At 40.2% G+C, this 14,441-nt stretch overlaps 2 pseudogenes; both read left to right on the top strand.

Moving 5' to 3' along the window:
• The first annotated feature begins 517 nt into the window (after positions 1-517).
• LOC136497134 (uncharacterized) lies at positions 518-6,980 on the top strand (annotated as a pseudogene).
• Positions 6,981-7,830: 850 nt separating this feature from the next.
• On the top strand, positions 7,831-13,554 carry LOC136497133 (helicase SEN1-like; annotated as a pseudogene).
• The last annotated feature ends 887 nt before the right edge of the window (positions 13,555-14,441 follow it).

Below are 14,441 nucleotides of genomic sequence, written 5' to 3'. Positions count from 1 at the left end.
TTTAATCTATCTACATTTGTGTTTTTTGAAAGCTTCTCTTTATAACCCGGAAGCTACGACTTTACAAATAACAAATGGTTAGAGTGCAAAACTCACGACTTTACAAATAATAAATGGTTAGAGTGCAAAACTCTTGCAGAGTCTGAAATAAAAGATTTCCTAAAAAAAAATTGCACAGAAGGCGGAAGTCGGAGCGGTACATCCCTTGGACCCAAGTCGGTGGCTTTTGTGTGCCTTTCCTTTCCTTCCCTGTGCCTGAACGCTTTAGCTTCGACCTCCCTCCTCTTTTGAGTCATCTGCGCTGCTTAGCGGGCCAACCCGCTGCCGCCTGGGCATCTTTTAATTTCTCCACCTCTGCTAAGCAAACTTAACGACAGTGCTCTTGAGTTCTGTGCGACCCATATCCAACGGCTGAGATCCAACCGTTGTAGCGCTGGAGAATACGAAAGGCCGTGTGCTCATTGTGTTAAGTAGCAGCTGGGTCTGCGTCTCTGCGACTGCGAGCCACTTAGCTAGAGCTCGTCACGGATGAGCCCAATGCTACCAGCCTGACCACGATGAGCGACAGAAGACAGAGCGGCAGGATGAGTGACGACAGCGACGACGAGTTCCACAGCGTGGTGGACACGATGGAGGCCGTGGCGAGCTACTGGGCCAGGGAGAAGAACAGGTTCGTGCTCGGCCATCTGGAGCGCAAGGTGTTCTCGTGGTCCATCCGAGATATCTTCAACAAGGACCTGCTCAGGCACCAGGTCACGTCGATCAAACACCGCTTCATCGTTATTTTTTACCTTCTGTTACAAGCATTTTTATACTAGCTCTGGCTGGCATGTTTCTTATTCGAAAGGTTGTTGTTGGCATGTCTCGCTGCTTTTTTATTTCATTCCCGTGCGATCTGCTTTCTTGCAAGCCACATATATCAATCTCTTCTACGCATAATAATATGTTGAACTACTTCAATAAGTCTACGTGTAAGATAGTCAGCATCCGTACATCAATATCTACATCCCCTTTCCGGGCTCCGTAGCAGCTGTCAGTGCTGTCATGACTGGTAGTGCTGTAGTCGTGCATCTACTACATCATGCAGAACAATGCTGACATGTTGTCATGTGTAACTGGTAATGCTGTAGTCCTACATCTACACCGTACCACATGATCTAGTGCTCAATCATACTACCCCTGAAACCACAATTAGTTATAGTATATCGCGGTTGCTTCTGGAGTTCTAGGTTTATATTGTTGTGAAGTCTATTCACTCCGTTCCAAAAAGAATGCCATTTTAGGTTTGGATTAAGTCAAACATTCTTAAGTTTAACTGAGTTTATGAAATATAGTATCAACATTGTATCTCCAAAGATGTTTATTATAAAAATATTTTTTTATTATCCATTTAGTGATAGTTATTACGCATCATAAATGTTAGTATTTTTATATACTAATTGGTTAAAATTGGGATAGATTGACTTCTTGAAAAAAAAGAATGACATTTTCTTTTGATTTAGGGAGTAAAATTGTTTATGTGGATTTCCATTTCCCCCTTTTTGTTATCTTTGTTCTTTTCTTTTTTGCTTCTCATTCATATGTGAAAATCTGGTACCTATTGTACGTGAGCCGGAGCTCAGCTGGAGATTGAAATGCTGACAAGCCAAAGATTTTGCCTCTGTGCTTCACAATAAGCTGCTAATACGCGGCAGTAGCCGTTAGAACACAAGTGCTGTGAACAAACGACCAATTAGCCAAAATCCTAATCTCAGGGGCCCAGGCCCATTCAGAGCCTACAGACGGCGGCCCAATCCCAAGGAAGCCGGCCCATCTCAACATTTTTTTGACGCTCCCTGTGACGGTGTGACCCTGTCCTTGCGCGCTGCGAGTCCTTGACTCCGCCGCTGCTACCGGACGCGCCCGGCAACCGTAATGGAGGCGGCGCCGCCTTCGTGCCTGCTGGGGAACGAGCTTCAGACCGTTTACTGCTCCCATGGCTCTTCTCATCCGAACCCCTCCCTCTCTGGCTACTCCCTTCTCCTCTTCATTTCTTCAGATATGTTTTGGTTATGTGTGTTGTTGAGGTTCTAGTAAACAGGAATTAGGAACAGCTTCGGATCGAGTCTAGTGGGGTCAAGTCCCTTTTTGGAAAATTTATCTTGTGCTTCCTATGTGTTGTGTGTGATTGGTAGTTAAAAAAATTCTGTTGCTGAATATCTTTTGTTTCTCCGTTCATTGGGGTGCTGGATTATGATCTGTTAGCGAAGCTTTAGTTTCTGCTATTATTTAGATATGTTTTCATATAACCTGTCTCATTTTTCTAACACAAACTATCTTTAGAAATATGCAATCTGTTATTTATGATAAGGATGTTATCGCCATCTACAATTATTTCCTGTTTCAGTTCTATTAAAAGTCTAAATATATAAAGTGTTGTACCCTAGCGTGCTAATGCTTCATCTATTCTCTGCTGGAGTAACAATTTATTTTGTCTTACTTACCTGCTCGCTGATGCATGTTCTATTAATTATAGGCTATAGCATATACCTTTGAAGTTTGCTGAGTTTTACCTGCACTGCATTGCTACCTTCTAATTAGATGTTGGCTGTACTTAATTTTACTTGTACTGAAGTGTTCGAGAAAAAAAAACAAAATACTTGTACTGAAGAAATCTGATAATCACTGCAGGTCAAGAGGATACCAGATACTTTTGAGTCTTTTGCGAGTTACTTGAACTCCTTTGCCTACCCATTGATTGAAGAAGTGCATACTGATATCTTCTCTTCATTGGATAGTTATGCTCATTCGAGCTTCATAGAAGTAATCCAAATGGAAAAGCTTGACAACGAGAGGCCAATATTTGGTCTTGAGGTTGCAGAACCTGTGAAGGATGAGAAGTCAAGGGAGGTTTATGAACCCACAGAGGGTGATATAATAGTCATGTCCTCACAGAAACCGAAGCATGTGTCTGACTTAACACAAAATAGGGTGTCATATGTATTAGGTTCGGTTCTGAAAAGTGGAGGAGACGGCAAAATTCCACCTAATTGCTGCATTGTGCAATTGTCATCTGCCATTCCCATTGAGGCAGATCCTCAAACAAAAATACTGAAACGGCAATTGTTTGTTGTGTTTCTCATAAATATGGAGACATACAATCGTATATGGAAATGCCTTCAAATGGGACCAACTGATGCCAATCTTATTGAGCTTCAGAACAAAAAGAGCACTGATCTTGTTGATATGGTGTGGCGGTACAAGAAAAGGGTATGCACTTGTATTTCTCTTTGACATGTTTTTCCCTCTATCAGCATTTATGTAGACTTAGAATGTCATAATTCATGTCTTAATTGTTATGTCTCATTAAGTGGGCAGCATGCTAGATTTTTTACGAAAGATTATCATCAATGCTGCATTATACTTTCTCTAATTTTCTGGTATATTGCATTTGTGGACGATGATAACCATGCTTCTTTGCATGTGATGTATCAAGTATTACGTCCATTTCGAATATATGGTGTATTGGAAATAAAAAAAAGTCAAACATGGTAAATTTTGACTATCGGCTAGTTAAAATATACATAAGGTCAGTGTGCATGATCCATGTTTTACATGTTGTTTAGTAAGATAATGGTTTGTAGTACTTGATAATATATATTGTAAGAGAAATTAATGGTCAAAGGATTGAAATACTTTCTTAAGTCCTACTACACCTTATAAAAAAGAAATGGAGGGAGTATGTGACAATGCATTGTCTTAATTGCATAGTCCCATTAAGCTCTTGCAACCTTCTGGCTTTCCATGAAGCATTTTCATCAATGTTATATAACTTATACTTTTTTGGGCATATTGGAACTTTTTTGACAATGATAATGGGTTATTTCTTTCCACAGTGAAGTGAGATAAACAGTCTTATGTCTTTTTACCTTTATGTGTGACATTCATCATGGTAGCTAACTTATTTGAGTTTTTTAATCATTTTTTTCATGAAGGCCAGTAGAAGATGCTAGCTCATCATGTTTCCAGTTATCTCAAACCCTCCGTAATGAATCAGTCGATGGCCTTGGCCTTGAGAAGTTCAATCTAAATGATTCACAGCTAAACGCGGTAGCCGACTGTGTTTTAGCAATTGATAACCACTCCTCTTCCTTAAAACTATTATGGGGCCCCCCTGGGACAGGTAAAACTAAAACCATCAGCACTATCTTGTGGGCCATGCTTGTTAAGGGCCGAAAGACACTTGCCTGTGCACCTACAAATACTGCTGTATTGGAGGTTGCAGCTCGAATTGTCAATCTTGTTGGGAAGCCATCAGATGGCAGCATCTGCTTCTTGAATGACATTGTTCTATATGGAAACAAGAAGAGGATGAAGATAGATAATGGGAACGTCCTTTCTGCCTGTATTTCTTGACTCTCGTGCCAAGCGCCTATTACCATGTTTCATGCCGAACACTGGCTGGAGGCATTGCTTGTGTTCACTCATAGATCTGCTTGAGAACTCAGCAACCAAGTACCAGTCGTACATTCAGGATAGTATTCAACAAGAGAGCCCCACGAAGGATATAGATGAAGACACTTCTTGGCAAATGTGTCATAGAAATGATAACTGTGAGCAGAATAGCAAGGAGTCTGAAGACAAGGATAATTACAGTGATGTTGTTTTAAAGAATAAGGATAATGACGAATGTTATGACTCTGGAGATGTAGAAGAAGCATTAATAGTACCATCTTTCAAGCATTATCTGAAGGATGATTACAACAAACTCTCTGGTAATTTGTATGATTGCATTGATATACTATACAATGATCACCCAAGAAATCCAGAAACAGGAAGGAGCTTTCAGTGTATGCTGGAGGTGCTTGAACTGATCAAAATTCTTTATGCTCTGATAAATTGTGACTTTGATGATGGAGATATATGGTCAGACGAACTACTTGCAAGCAAAATAGAAGACGAAGGGGACCCTGAGATCTGGCCAGAAAAACTGGCCAGTGTACAGATCAATTCATGCAATAAATTGAAGTTCAGTCTGGCAAGAACACTGTGTGTGCAAGAACTAAGATACCTTTGCACAAACTTGGAGCTTCCAAATTGTTACAGTGAACGATCTGTTCAACAATATGTTCTGGCAAGAACCAAATGCATCCTCTGTACAGTTTCTAGTTCATTCAGGCTGTATAATGTGCCTAAGGGAAATTCTTCCTCAGGTTTATGTGGGCTGCTTAAGAAACCTGAAAACATGAACCTTCTTGAGTTGCTGATTGTTGACGAGGCTGCACAGCTCAAAGAATGTGAAACCTTAATTCCGTTGCAGCTGCCTGGTATAAAGCAGGCTATTTTCATCGGAGATGAATATCAGCTTCCAGCTCTTGTGAAGAGCAAAGTAAGCTCCTTCAATTCAGTATTCTTATTTGGCATTTTATTCTTGGCTCTAGAGTATTGACTTGTAATATGATTTTTGTAGATATCTGACAGTGCTAACTTCGGGCGAAGTATTTTTGAGAGATTAAGTTCATTGGGCTACAGTAAACATCTTCTGAATGTCCAGTATAGGATGCATCCAGAAATAAGCAAGTTTCCAGTTGCCACATTTTATGATGGCAAGATATCTGATGGCCCAAATGTCACTCATATGAACTATAGCAAGAGGTTTTTAGCAGGAAAATGGTTTGGTCCATATTCATTTATAAATGTAGATAGCGGGCATGAAACCACTGAAAAGAATGGCCGGAGCCTCAAAAACACAATAGAAGCTGCTGTCGTTGTGCGGATGGTGCAGAGATTGTTCAAAGGTGAAGTCTAAGCCACTATGAATATTGCTCTTTTAGTTGTAGTGCTGTACTTCTTGCTATGATAATTATGATGTTCTTTGATTTAAATTCAGTCTCAAGGGTGAACATTAGGAGCCTAAGCTTATTTTTTCTTCTTTTTTATTAATTGCAGAGTCAGTTTCTACTGGAACCAAGCTCTCTGTTGGTGTTGTTTCCCCATACAATGCTCAAGTTAGAGCTATCCAGGAAAAGCTTGGGAAAACCTACAGTACGTATGATGGTTTCTCAGTGAAAGTAAAATCTGTGGATGGTTTCCAAGGTGCGGAGGAAGATATCATTATCATATCAACAGTCAGGAGCAATGGAGCCGGTTCAGTTGGGTTTCTTTCAAACTTACAGAGGACAAATGTGGCTCTGACAAGGGCCAAGTAAGCTCCTTGCTTGTACCATGCATGACCATCTTGTGCTAGTTCCTAATCTTAATTCTAAGAGTGCATGCATGATGAGGTAAAGATGTTCAAATATTTTTTCTTCTTTGTTCGCAGGTACTGTTTATGGACAGTGGGGAACGGGACAACTTTGTTCAGCAGCAGTTCTGTTTGGCAGAAAATTATCAAGGACGTACAGGATAGAGGATGCTTTTTTGACTGTCAGTGATGACAAAGATTTGTCAAATGCAGTAATAAAGGCCACAATCGAGCTGGATGATGCTGACAATTCAGTGAAAATGGAATCGCTGCATATTAGCAGGCCCAGGTTTCAGGTACTTAAATTGCCCTCCTAAAATTCATGTCTGGTGCTATGGCTATCAGATGAAAACTAAAGGTGTTCCATCTTGCATCATATCAAATTTATTGACAAGAATATTAGTCAGCTGTCAGTAGATGTTAGGACTTTTGTTTGCGTGATTTGCAGAAAACAAGGCCAAAATACAGTCCATGAGAGGCCCGGATCTCCCAAGGTGCAAGTGCAATGTCTTTTGAATACATCATGTAGGTGTAATGGTTTTGCTATGCAGACCCGAGATGAGGCTCCATCTAGATGCTGTGTGGGAACTGTGAAGCACAGTATTTTGTTTAGCAATTTGAGCTCTATGCACACTGGTTGCCCGCAACCCCCTAATTGTAGTGGTTTGTTTGTTGGATGTTTTAATAGTTTTATCATTGTTCCGTTTGGAAACAATATTTGGTTGTGTTTGTGAACCTCTTCAACTATATCAGCGCAGTCGTGTTCCTTCTGATGAAAAGCTCATGCGTCTTCTCTTCTATATATTTCTCCTTTGGCAGCTTGCCCTAATACTAAAGGGAAAGTTGCAGTTGGTGTTACATGCTATACACTGCTCAAGTTTTGTCAAAAAAAAAAAAAATTAAATAAGGGCGGGCCTGGTGCAAGCGGTAGAGTCTTATCGTCTGTGACCGAAAAGTCCTGGGTTCGAGTCGCGGTCTCCTCGTATTACACATGCGAGGGTAAGGCTTGCCACTTACACCCTTCCCCAGATCTCGTACAGAGCGAGAGCTTTCTGCACTGGGTGCGCCCTTTCCTTTAAAAAAAAAACTGGTGAAAATGAAATTCGACAAGGTGCTGGTAACAGCGAATTCTGTCAACGGCTTTCAAGGTTGTGAGGAAGACGTAACCATTTACTCAACTGGAAAATGCAACGACCTTATGAAGCAGTGGTTCTATCTGGGCAGATCTAGTTTGCAATAGGGAAGGATCAATGGTGTTTCTTCATGAAGTGCGAGTATCATATCGACAAGGCTATCATCTCGCGTGCAGGGGCGTCAATGCCTAGTCAGTCTCCTTTAAAAAAATCATATATTCGTAAGAAAATGACAGGAGGAAAAGAAGCTAAAGAGATCGGATCTAGGTTCCACTTGCCATCTTTTTCTTGTACGTTGCAATTTTTTAATGCCACTTTTAGTCCTTGACAGCATTATGATAACTTAGCCACTAAGAAGACACACTGCTGGCAGATTCTATACGACGACTTAGCTTGACCCCGGAGACTCCGCAAACTTTGTTGTTGTTTTTTTCCCCGTCGATATTTGATCGTTATTTGTTGTTTTTGGCCCGTGTTTGCTGTCTTATTTCGTCGAATGCGGTGACTTGGGTGTCAGTTTAGTTCCATTCGAACTATCCGAGCTTATAGCAAGCAAAAGGAGGCGTGCGTGTCGGCATAGCAAGCGAGGAAAAAGACTTGTAACCCGGTATGATCATTGGGATTTGTTAGTACGAGAGCAGGTTACGCTCACTTCGGCTTTTATTAGCCCAATCCTGCCCCCCTGCTTTTTTCTACCCGACCTCACTCTTCTCTTTTGACTAATCATCAAGGCCGCGCGGTGTGCAGGCAGGCGTGCTGGTCCATAGCCGCCACCCACATTCTTGCGCGCTTGGCAAGCTAGGCTTCACGCTGCCGTTGCGGCCGACGGTGCCGCGCCTCAGAGATGATCGGACGAGGACGGGGTAGCGGCGGCCGCGGTGGCAGCCGCATGTACCAAAGGAAGGACGCGGGGGAGGAGTGGCCGAACCTCGTAGACGTGGTGCTGTCCTGGAGACTCACGGATGTCATGAACGAGGACCTCTTCAAGGACAAGGTTGGTGCGACTCACACTGATTTGCTTGATGAGTTCTTTGCTGGTCACAAGGTCGTCACTTCAATCTAGGAGTATACCTTGAGTATTGACTGAGGAATTTGACTATGATCATTTCGGTTAAAAGTGAGAACTTGATTTTTCACCAGTTCAAATTGCTCTCAACGCTACTGTCAGTTTGTCACACTTCTGTGTTTCCCTTACAGCACGATTCTTTAACATGCATGGTATTTTCAGTTTTTTCAAACATATATATTGAGTCCAACAAAAGAGCTGTGTTCTTAAGTATGATCTGCAGCTGTTGCTTAACAGGCATGTTGTGGCTTCGAATGCAGGTGAAGAAGATACCGTCCACATTCCCTCACCTCAAGAGCTACCTGGAGTGCTACACCTCTCCATTGCTGGAGGAGCTGAGAGCTGAGATGTCGTCCAGCTTGGAATCCATATCAACCGTGCCTTCTGTCAGGATATCACGGATTGAAGAAAAGAAAGACAGATACGAAATTTCTGTGGCTTCTGATTGCCAGGTTGCTAAGCCATGTAATCACCCTGAATGTTATGCTCCAAGTGTTGGTGATATAATTGTCTTGTCCGATGTGAAGCCGGGCCATATTTCTGATATTACTCGCAACGGAAGGCCATACCGAGTTGCCTTCGTCACAGATGGAGGGGATGAAGATGACGACTCACCACCGGCTAAGTACGCGATCATAGCGTCAGGCAAAATCGATGCTGCCGATGGCGGATGTCAAGATGGTAAAAGTGCCTCACTTTTTGCTGCTTGTCTCCTCAACATTGTGACATACATCCGAATATGGCGTTGCCTTGACTATGAAGCAGCTGTCCGAAGAAACCAAGGCCTTATACAGAAGATGGTACAGTATCAGCCGGTAGGTTTACCCTCAATCCTACTTACATGATGAATTCATTATGCTATCTTGTCTGTATGATGATAAACTTACATAGGACAGAGATCAAAGAATTGGGAAAATAGTCTTGAACTTATTACTAGATATCCATGTTTCCCTTTTTTGTTATAATATTTTATCATGGAAAGAAAAAAAATCTACTTTCAATGGACAATAAATCCAGCTGTATTCACATCATAATCCAAGTGGTTACTGAAAGATTTCCGGTGGCTATAATGACATGGGTAATCTGATTAGTTCCATCATCTGATCCCCACAGGTTCCAGATACTTGTCAGAAAAGCACAGAGGATGCTGGTTCAATTGACAGCGTGGAGATATGGACCAAGTTGTCTACAATGGACCTTAACACTTCTCAGAATGATGCTGTCCTGAATTCTATTTCCAAAATGCATTGCAAGAGCAGCACGTTTACCCTAATCTGGGGTCCTCCTGGCACAGGAAAGACAAAAACAATCAGTGTGCTGCTTTGGTTAATGAGAGAAATGAAACGCGGTACACTCGTATGTGCTCCAACAAACCTTGCCATTAAACAAGTTGCTTCACGTTTCTTGAAGTTGATCCAAGAGAATTCTGTTGATGCAAGGTGCTTGGGAGATGTTCTAATGATTGGCAACAAACAGCGCATGTGCGTTGATGGTGATCTCAAAGAGATATATTTACATGACCGTGTAAGGAAGCTTCTTGGCTGCTTTGCCCCATTAACTGGATGGAAACATCACCTGTCTTCCCTGTCTGATTTTTTTGAGAATGGCTACTCACAATACCTCCAACATCTACAAGACAATCAGGAAGGTGATACACCTTCTTTTTTCTCTTGTAGCAGAAAAAGATTTGCCATTATTTATATGGACCTGAGAAGATGTTTCAAAGAATTATTGTTACATGTCCCGAAATCTAGTATTCTGGAAGTGAATTACAACAATATCCTTTCACTTCTTGAAATGCTTGAAGAGTTCAAGCCGCATGTTTGAGTGGAGGTATATTGGGGATGAAATTAAGGAAGTTTTCTTGTACAGTAATGACGAACCTGATCATACAAACTCGAGTGTAATCACTCTTGGCAAAACGAGGATAAAATGCCTTGAGAAACTGAACACTCTGTTAAGTTGCTTGAAACTTCCTCTAATATCCTCAAAGCGTACCATTCGTGATTTCTGCATTGAAAGTGCTTCCATAGTTTTCTGTACTGTATCTAGCTCCACAAAAGTAATTACTAACAAAAGGCTAGAGTTTCTTGTGGTTGATGAGGCTGCCCAGTTGAAAGAATGTGAAACACTGGTCCCTTTGCGTTTGTGGACCTTAAAGCATGCTGTTCTAATTGGTGATGAGTGCCAATTACCAGCAACAGTCAAAAGCAAGGTTGGTTAATTCTTGATGTACTTTTTCATGCTTTTCTCAGTGCTATTGATCTGGCAACTGTCGGATTTCCCATTTGTCTGTTAACATTTATATTGTGCCATTTAATTTCTGATCTCATTTTAGGTTTGCACGGATGCATTATTTGGAAGAAGCCTTTTCGAAAGGTTGAGTTCACTTGGGCATGAAAAGCATCTACTTAATATGCAATACAGAATGCATCCATCCATTAGTATTTTCCCAAACACTAGCTTTTATGAAGGGAGGATCTCAGATGCCCCTAGTGTCATGGGAAAAGAACACCAAATGATGTATCTTCCAGGTTCTATGTTTGGTCCTTACTCCTTTGTAAATATTGGAGATGGAAGGGAGGAACGTGATGAACTTGGTCATAGCAAAAGAAACTTTGTCGAAGTTGCTGTCATTGAAGAAATATTGTACCGTCTCCGAAGAGGCACGTGCTCTCTGTTCACAAGTTATTTAGTTTTTTTTTTTGCGAGGACACAAGTTATTATATTTAGTTATGCATATGACATTTCAAATTCTGTTCTTTTTTAAAAGAAAATATCGTCTAGCTTATTTTGCTTGTACCGAGGAACATGGAATGGTTTTCATAAGTTTTTATGACCTACATGCTACTTCATATCGATGGTTTAAAATTTATCCTAGATTATAAGGTATTTCAGATCGCTTAATCCCATCCATATGGCTTGTTTTTAAAATTCCATCCATGTATGCATGCCTTTTAAACACTGTCTTTTCCAAAATGACACATATAATTGGTAGCCTACCTTTCACGAAAATTAAGCAAATTAGTAACCGAATTAACTAATTAGTGAGAGAAAGGTTAGTCTTTTGCCAGACTCTTTATTTTAAAACTAATTGGATACCTTGTATTTTAGGACCGGGGAATACTAACTATTGCGGGCTATGCAATTGCATGTCTAGTATGCTTTTCAACCCTAATGGAGCTTAGAGTAGAAAGAGATAGGGACAACTTATTATATAGTACATATCTATTATATACTTAGTATGAACACTCCAATTTGTATTTAAGCTTGTTATATATTACTGTCGACGTATCTATAGTTGTAATCTACTTGTAATTGGAGTTTTAAAGGGTTGTAGGAGCAACAAAAGAAAAGGCAAAAAGGATATTCTGCCACCTAATTTACCTTACCTCTTATGGGTTATTATAATGCTATATAAAATGTCTAACATACATCCATTGACATAAGAACTTACTTCTTTCATAATTTCTTTATATGGTATATATCATTGTGCATGTTCCTAATATTTCTCCTTTGCCAGCTTGTTGTAAGACTAAAAAGAAAGTTACGGTTGGTGTCATATGCCCATACACTGCTCAAGTTCTAGCAATCCAAGGAAAAATAGGGAAAATGAAGTTCGACCCATTACAAGTAAAAGTTAATTCCGTTGATGGCTTTCAAGGTGGTGAAGAAGACATCATCATTTTATCAACTGTGAGGTCAAATTCGGTTGGGATGGTGGGTTTTCTTTCAAACACACAGCGGGCAAATGTGTGTTTGACACGAGCAAGGTATCTTCTTTCATATTAAAACTAACTATTAACATGAAGTTTTTTTTATTATCCATGCTCAATCTTATCTTTCTTTGATCTTCACGGCACATAACTTACGTTTGAAGAATATTTTATTACAGACATTGCCTTTGGATCCTAGGAAATGCAATAACTTTATCAAGCAGTGGATCTATTTGGGCTGATCTAGTTCGTGATGCAAAGGATCGACGGTGTTTCTTCAATGCCAATAGCGACATTGCTATCTCTCGCGTGATTGCTAAGCAAAGGAGCGATCTCAACAGGGTTAATGTTAAAAAGGATATACATATCTCAAGTTCTAAAAACTGCAGGGCTTGGGTATTGTCTCTTTTCACAGCTGCTTATTATCCGGAATTAGTTTTTTCTATTAAATTGCTATATGCTCGTTTTCTAAGATACATCTGCTATTTTTACTGGATATTTTGATAACTCCATGGTTTATTTCTTGGAAATAATAGAAATTGCTAGCTTTCAAAGGATCAACAACGAGAGAACGAGGGTAGTGTACTAGTGTTATTTCATCTTAACTATCTGATAGATACTGCTGCTACAACCAGCAATATGGTTGGCCTAATTTATTGGTTTTCAAGCAACAAACCACTATTTACTAACAAGATCTAGACAATTCATTACATATTTTAGCTAAACGCACGGCAAATTCCCGTCCAAAAAACTTGTAATCGTTTCAGCAAAAAGGAATGTATAGGAAAAATTGAAGATAATTGTTGAACGTTTCAATAACTCATAAATTTGATTTTCATTCAGGTTGAAATGCAATCCCCAAGTGACTTGAATGAACAGGGAACGTCTTCGACGAGTGTTTCACATTACGCTGGGAGCCCGTCAAGTGACATTGTTGTTGTTTCTGAATTCCAGCGTCCAAGCAATAAAAAAGAGGATGTTGAGGATATAACTGTTATACCCACCATTCCAAATAAAGAGGATGATAAGGATATCATTGCTATGCCCGTTGTTGTTGTTCCTGAATTCCAGCGTCCAAGCAATAAAAAAGAGGATGTTGAGGATATAACTGTTATACCCACCATTCCAAATAAAGAGGATGATAAGGATATCATTGCTATGCCCGTTATTCCAGATAAAGAGGATGTCGTTGATGACATCCCTGCTATCCTCGCCATTCCTTGCGCCGTGTTGTGTAATCTAGCTACACGGTGTATGCGTTTGTTCCGATCTTAATCCTTTATGCCTCCCTATCTCTTTTTACTGCTAAGTTTGTATCATGATATATTGAGAAATGTATAGGTGGGCTTTTTTTGTGATCTGGCTTTGAATAAAGAGGAATGGTGTCTCTCAGTAACATGGTCGGTTGCTTGATTTTGTGATCTGGCTTTGAATAATGAAAATGTATAGGTGGGCTTTTTTTAGCCTCCCTTGACTATTGAGAAAAAACTAGTCCCTTCAATCTGATTTATTCCCTCCCTGAAATACAAGGTATCCAGGAATTTTAGGACATATTATAAGATAAAACAAATAATGTATGTAACCCTTATTTAACTATAGAAAGATCTTATGTTTACCATATTTAAACCTGGTGGTAGACACTAATGACAGGTATGCACGTGATTAGTGCTTTGAAGTGTTAATTAACATAGAATAACTCGTAATTTAGGATAAATTTTGAATCCGTTAATAGTTTATATTTCAGGGCAGAAGGAGTATTAGGTGGATCTATAGAATTGACAAGTGTGTTTAATAAGGCACTACTACCATTAATGCTTGGACAATCACAAAGGCCCTCCTTGGTGTGGCTTTTGTAGGGGCTTAAACGAGCACACACGAGAATGAATTCTGAAACAAAAACAATAAAGTCGAAGTCGTTTTGGGCTAGAAACTAGAAAGCAAAGCCATCAAAACGTGTTTTTTTTTTTGGCTTCTCTGTTTTTTCATTGGAGAAAACCGAACCCTACCAAAGAGGGCCAAAAAAATGAGATGGCCTTTTGCATTTGCATGTGTGTAAAATAATAATAAATTAAGCATTACATTTTTTTGAGCAACATAAATTAAGCATTACATGCGATTATTATCTCAACAATCATAGATATGATTTGCATGCATCCATGCAAAAGTTAGACAGGCCAACGGCCCAGATCTCGTCCGGGACAATCAATGTGGCCCAAGAATCCGAAGGGCCGCGCATGCACGACGATGCGGATACCCGCGTCCGCGTGCACGCGGGGCTAGAAAAGCGTGTCCGCGAAGCGGCC

This window comes from Miscanthus floridulus, chromosome 12 (assembly GCF_019320115.1).
Source record: "Miscanthus floridulus cultivar M001 chromosome 12, ASM1932011v1, whole genome shotgun sequence".
Classification (NCBI taxonomy): Eukaryota; Viridiplantae; Streptophyta; class Magnoliopsida; order Poales; family Poaceae; genus Miscanthus; species Miscanthus floridulus.
The sequence above is the reverse complement of the archived record's forward strand: the minus strand, read 5'-3'. Positions and strand labels throughout refer to the sequence as shown.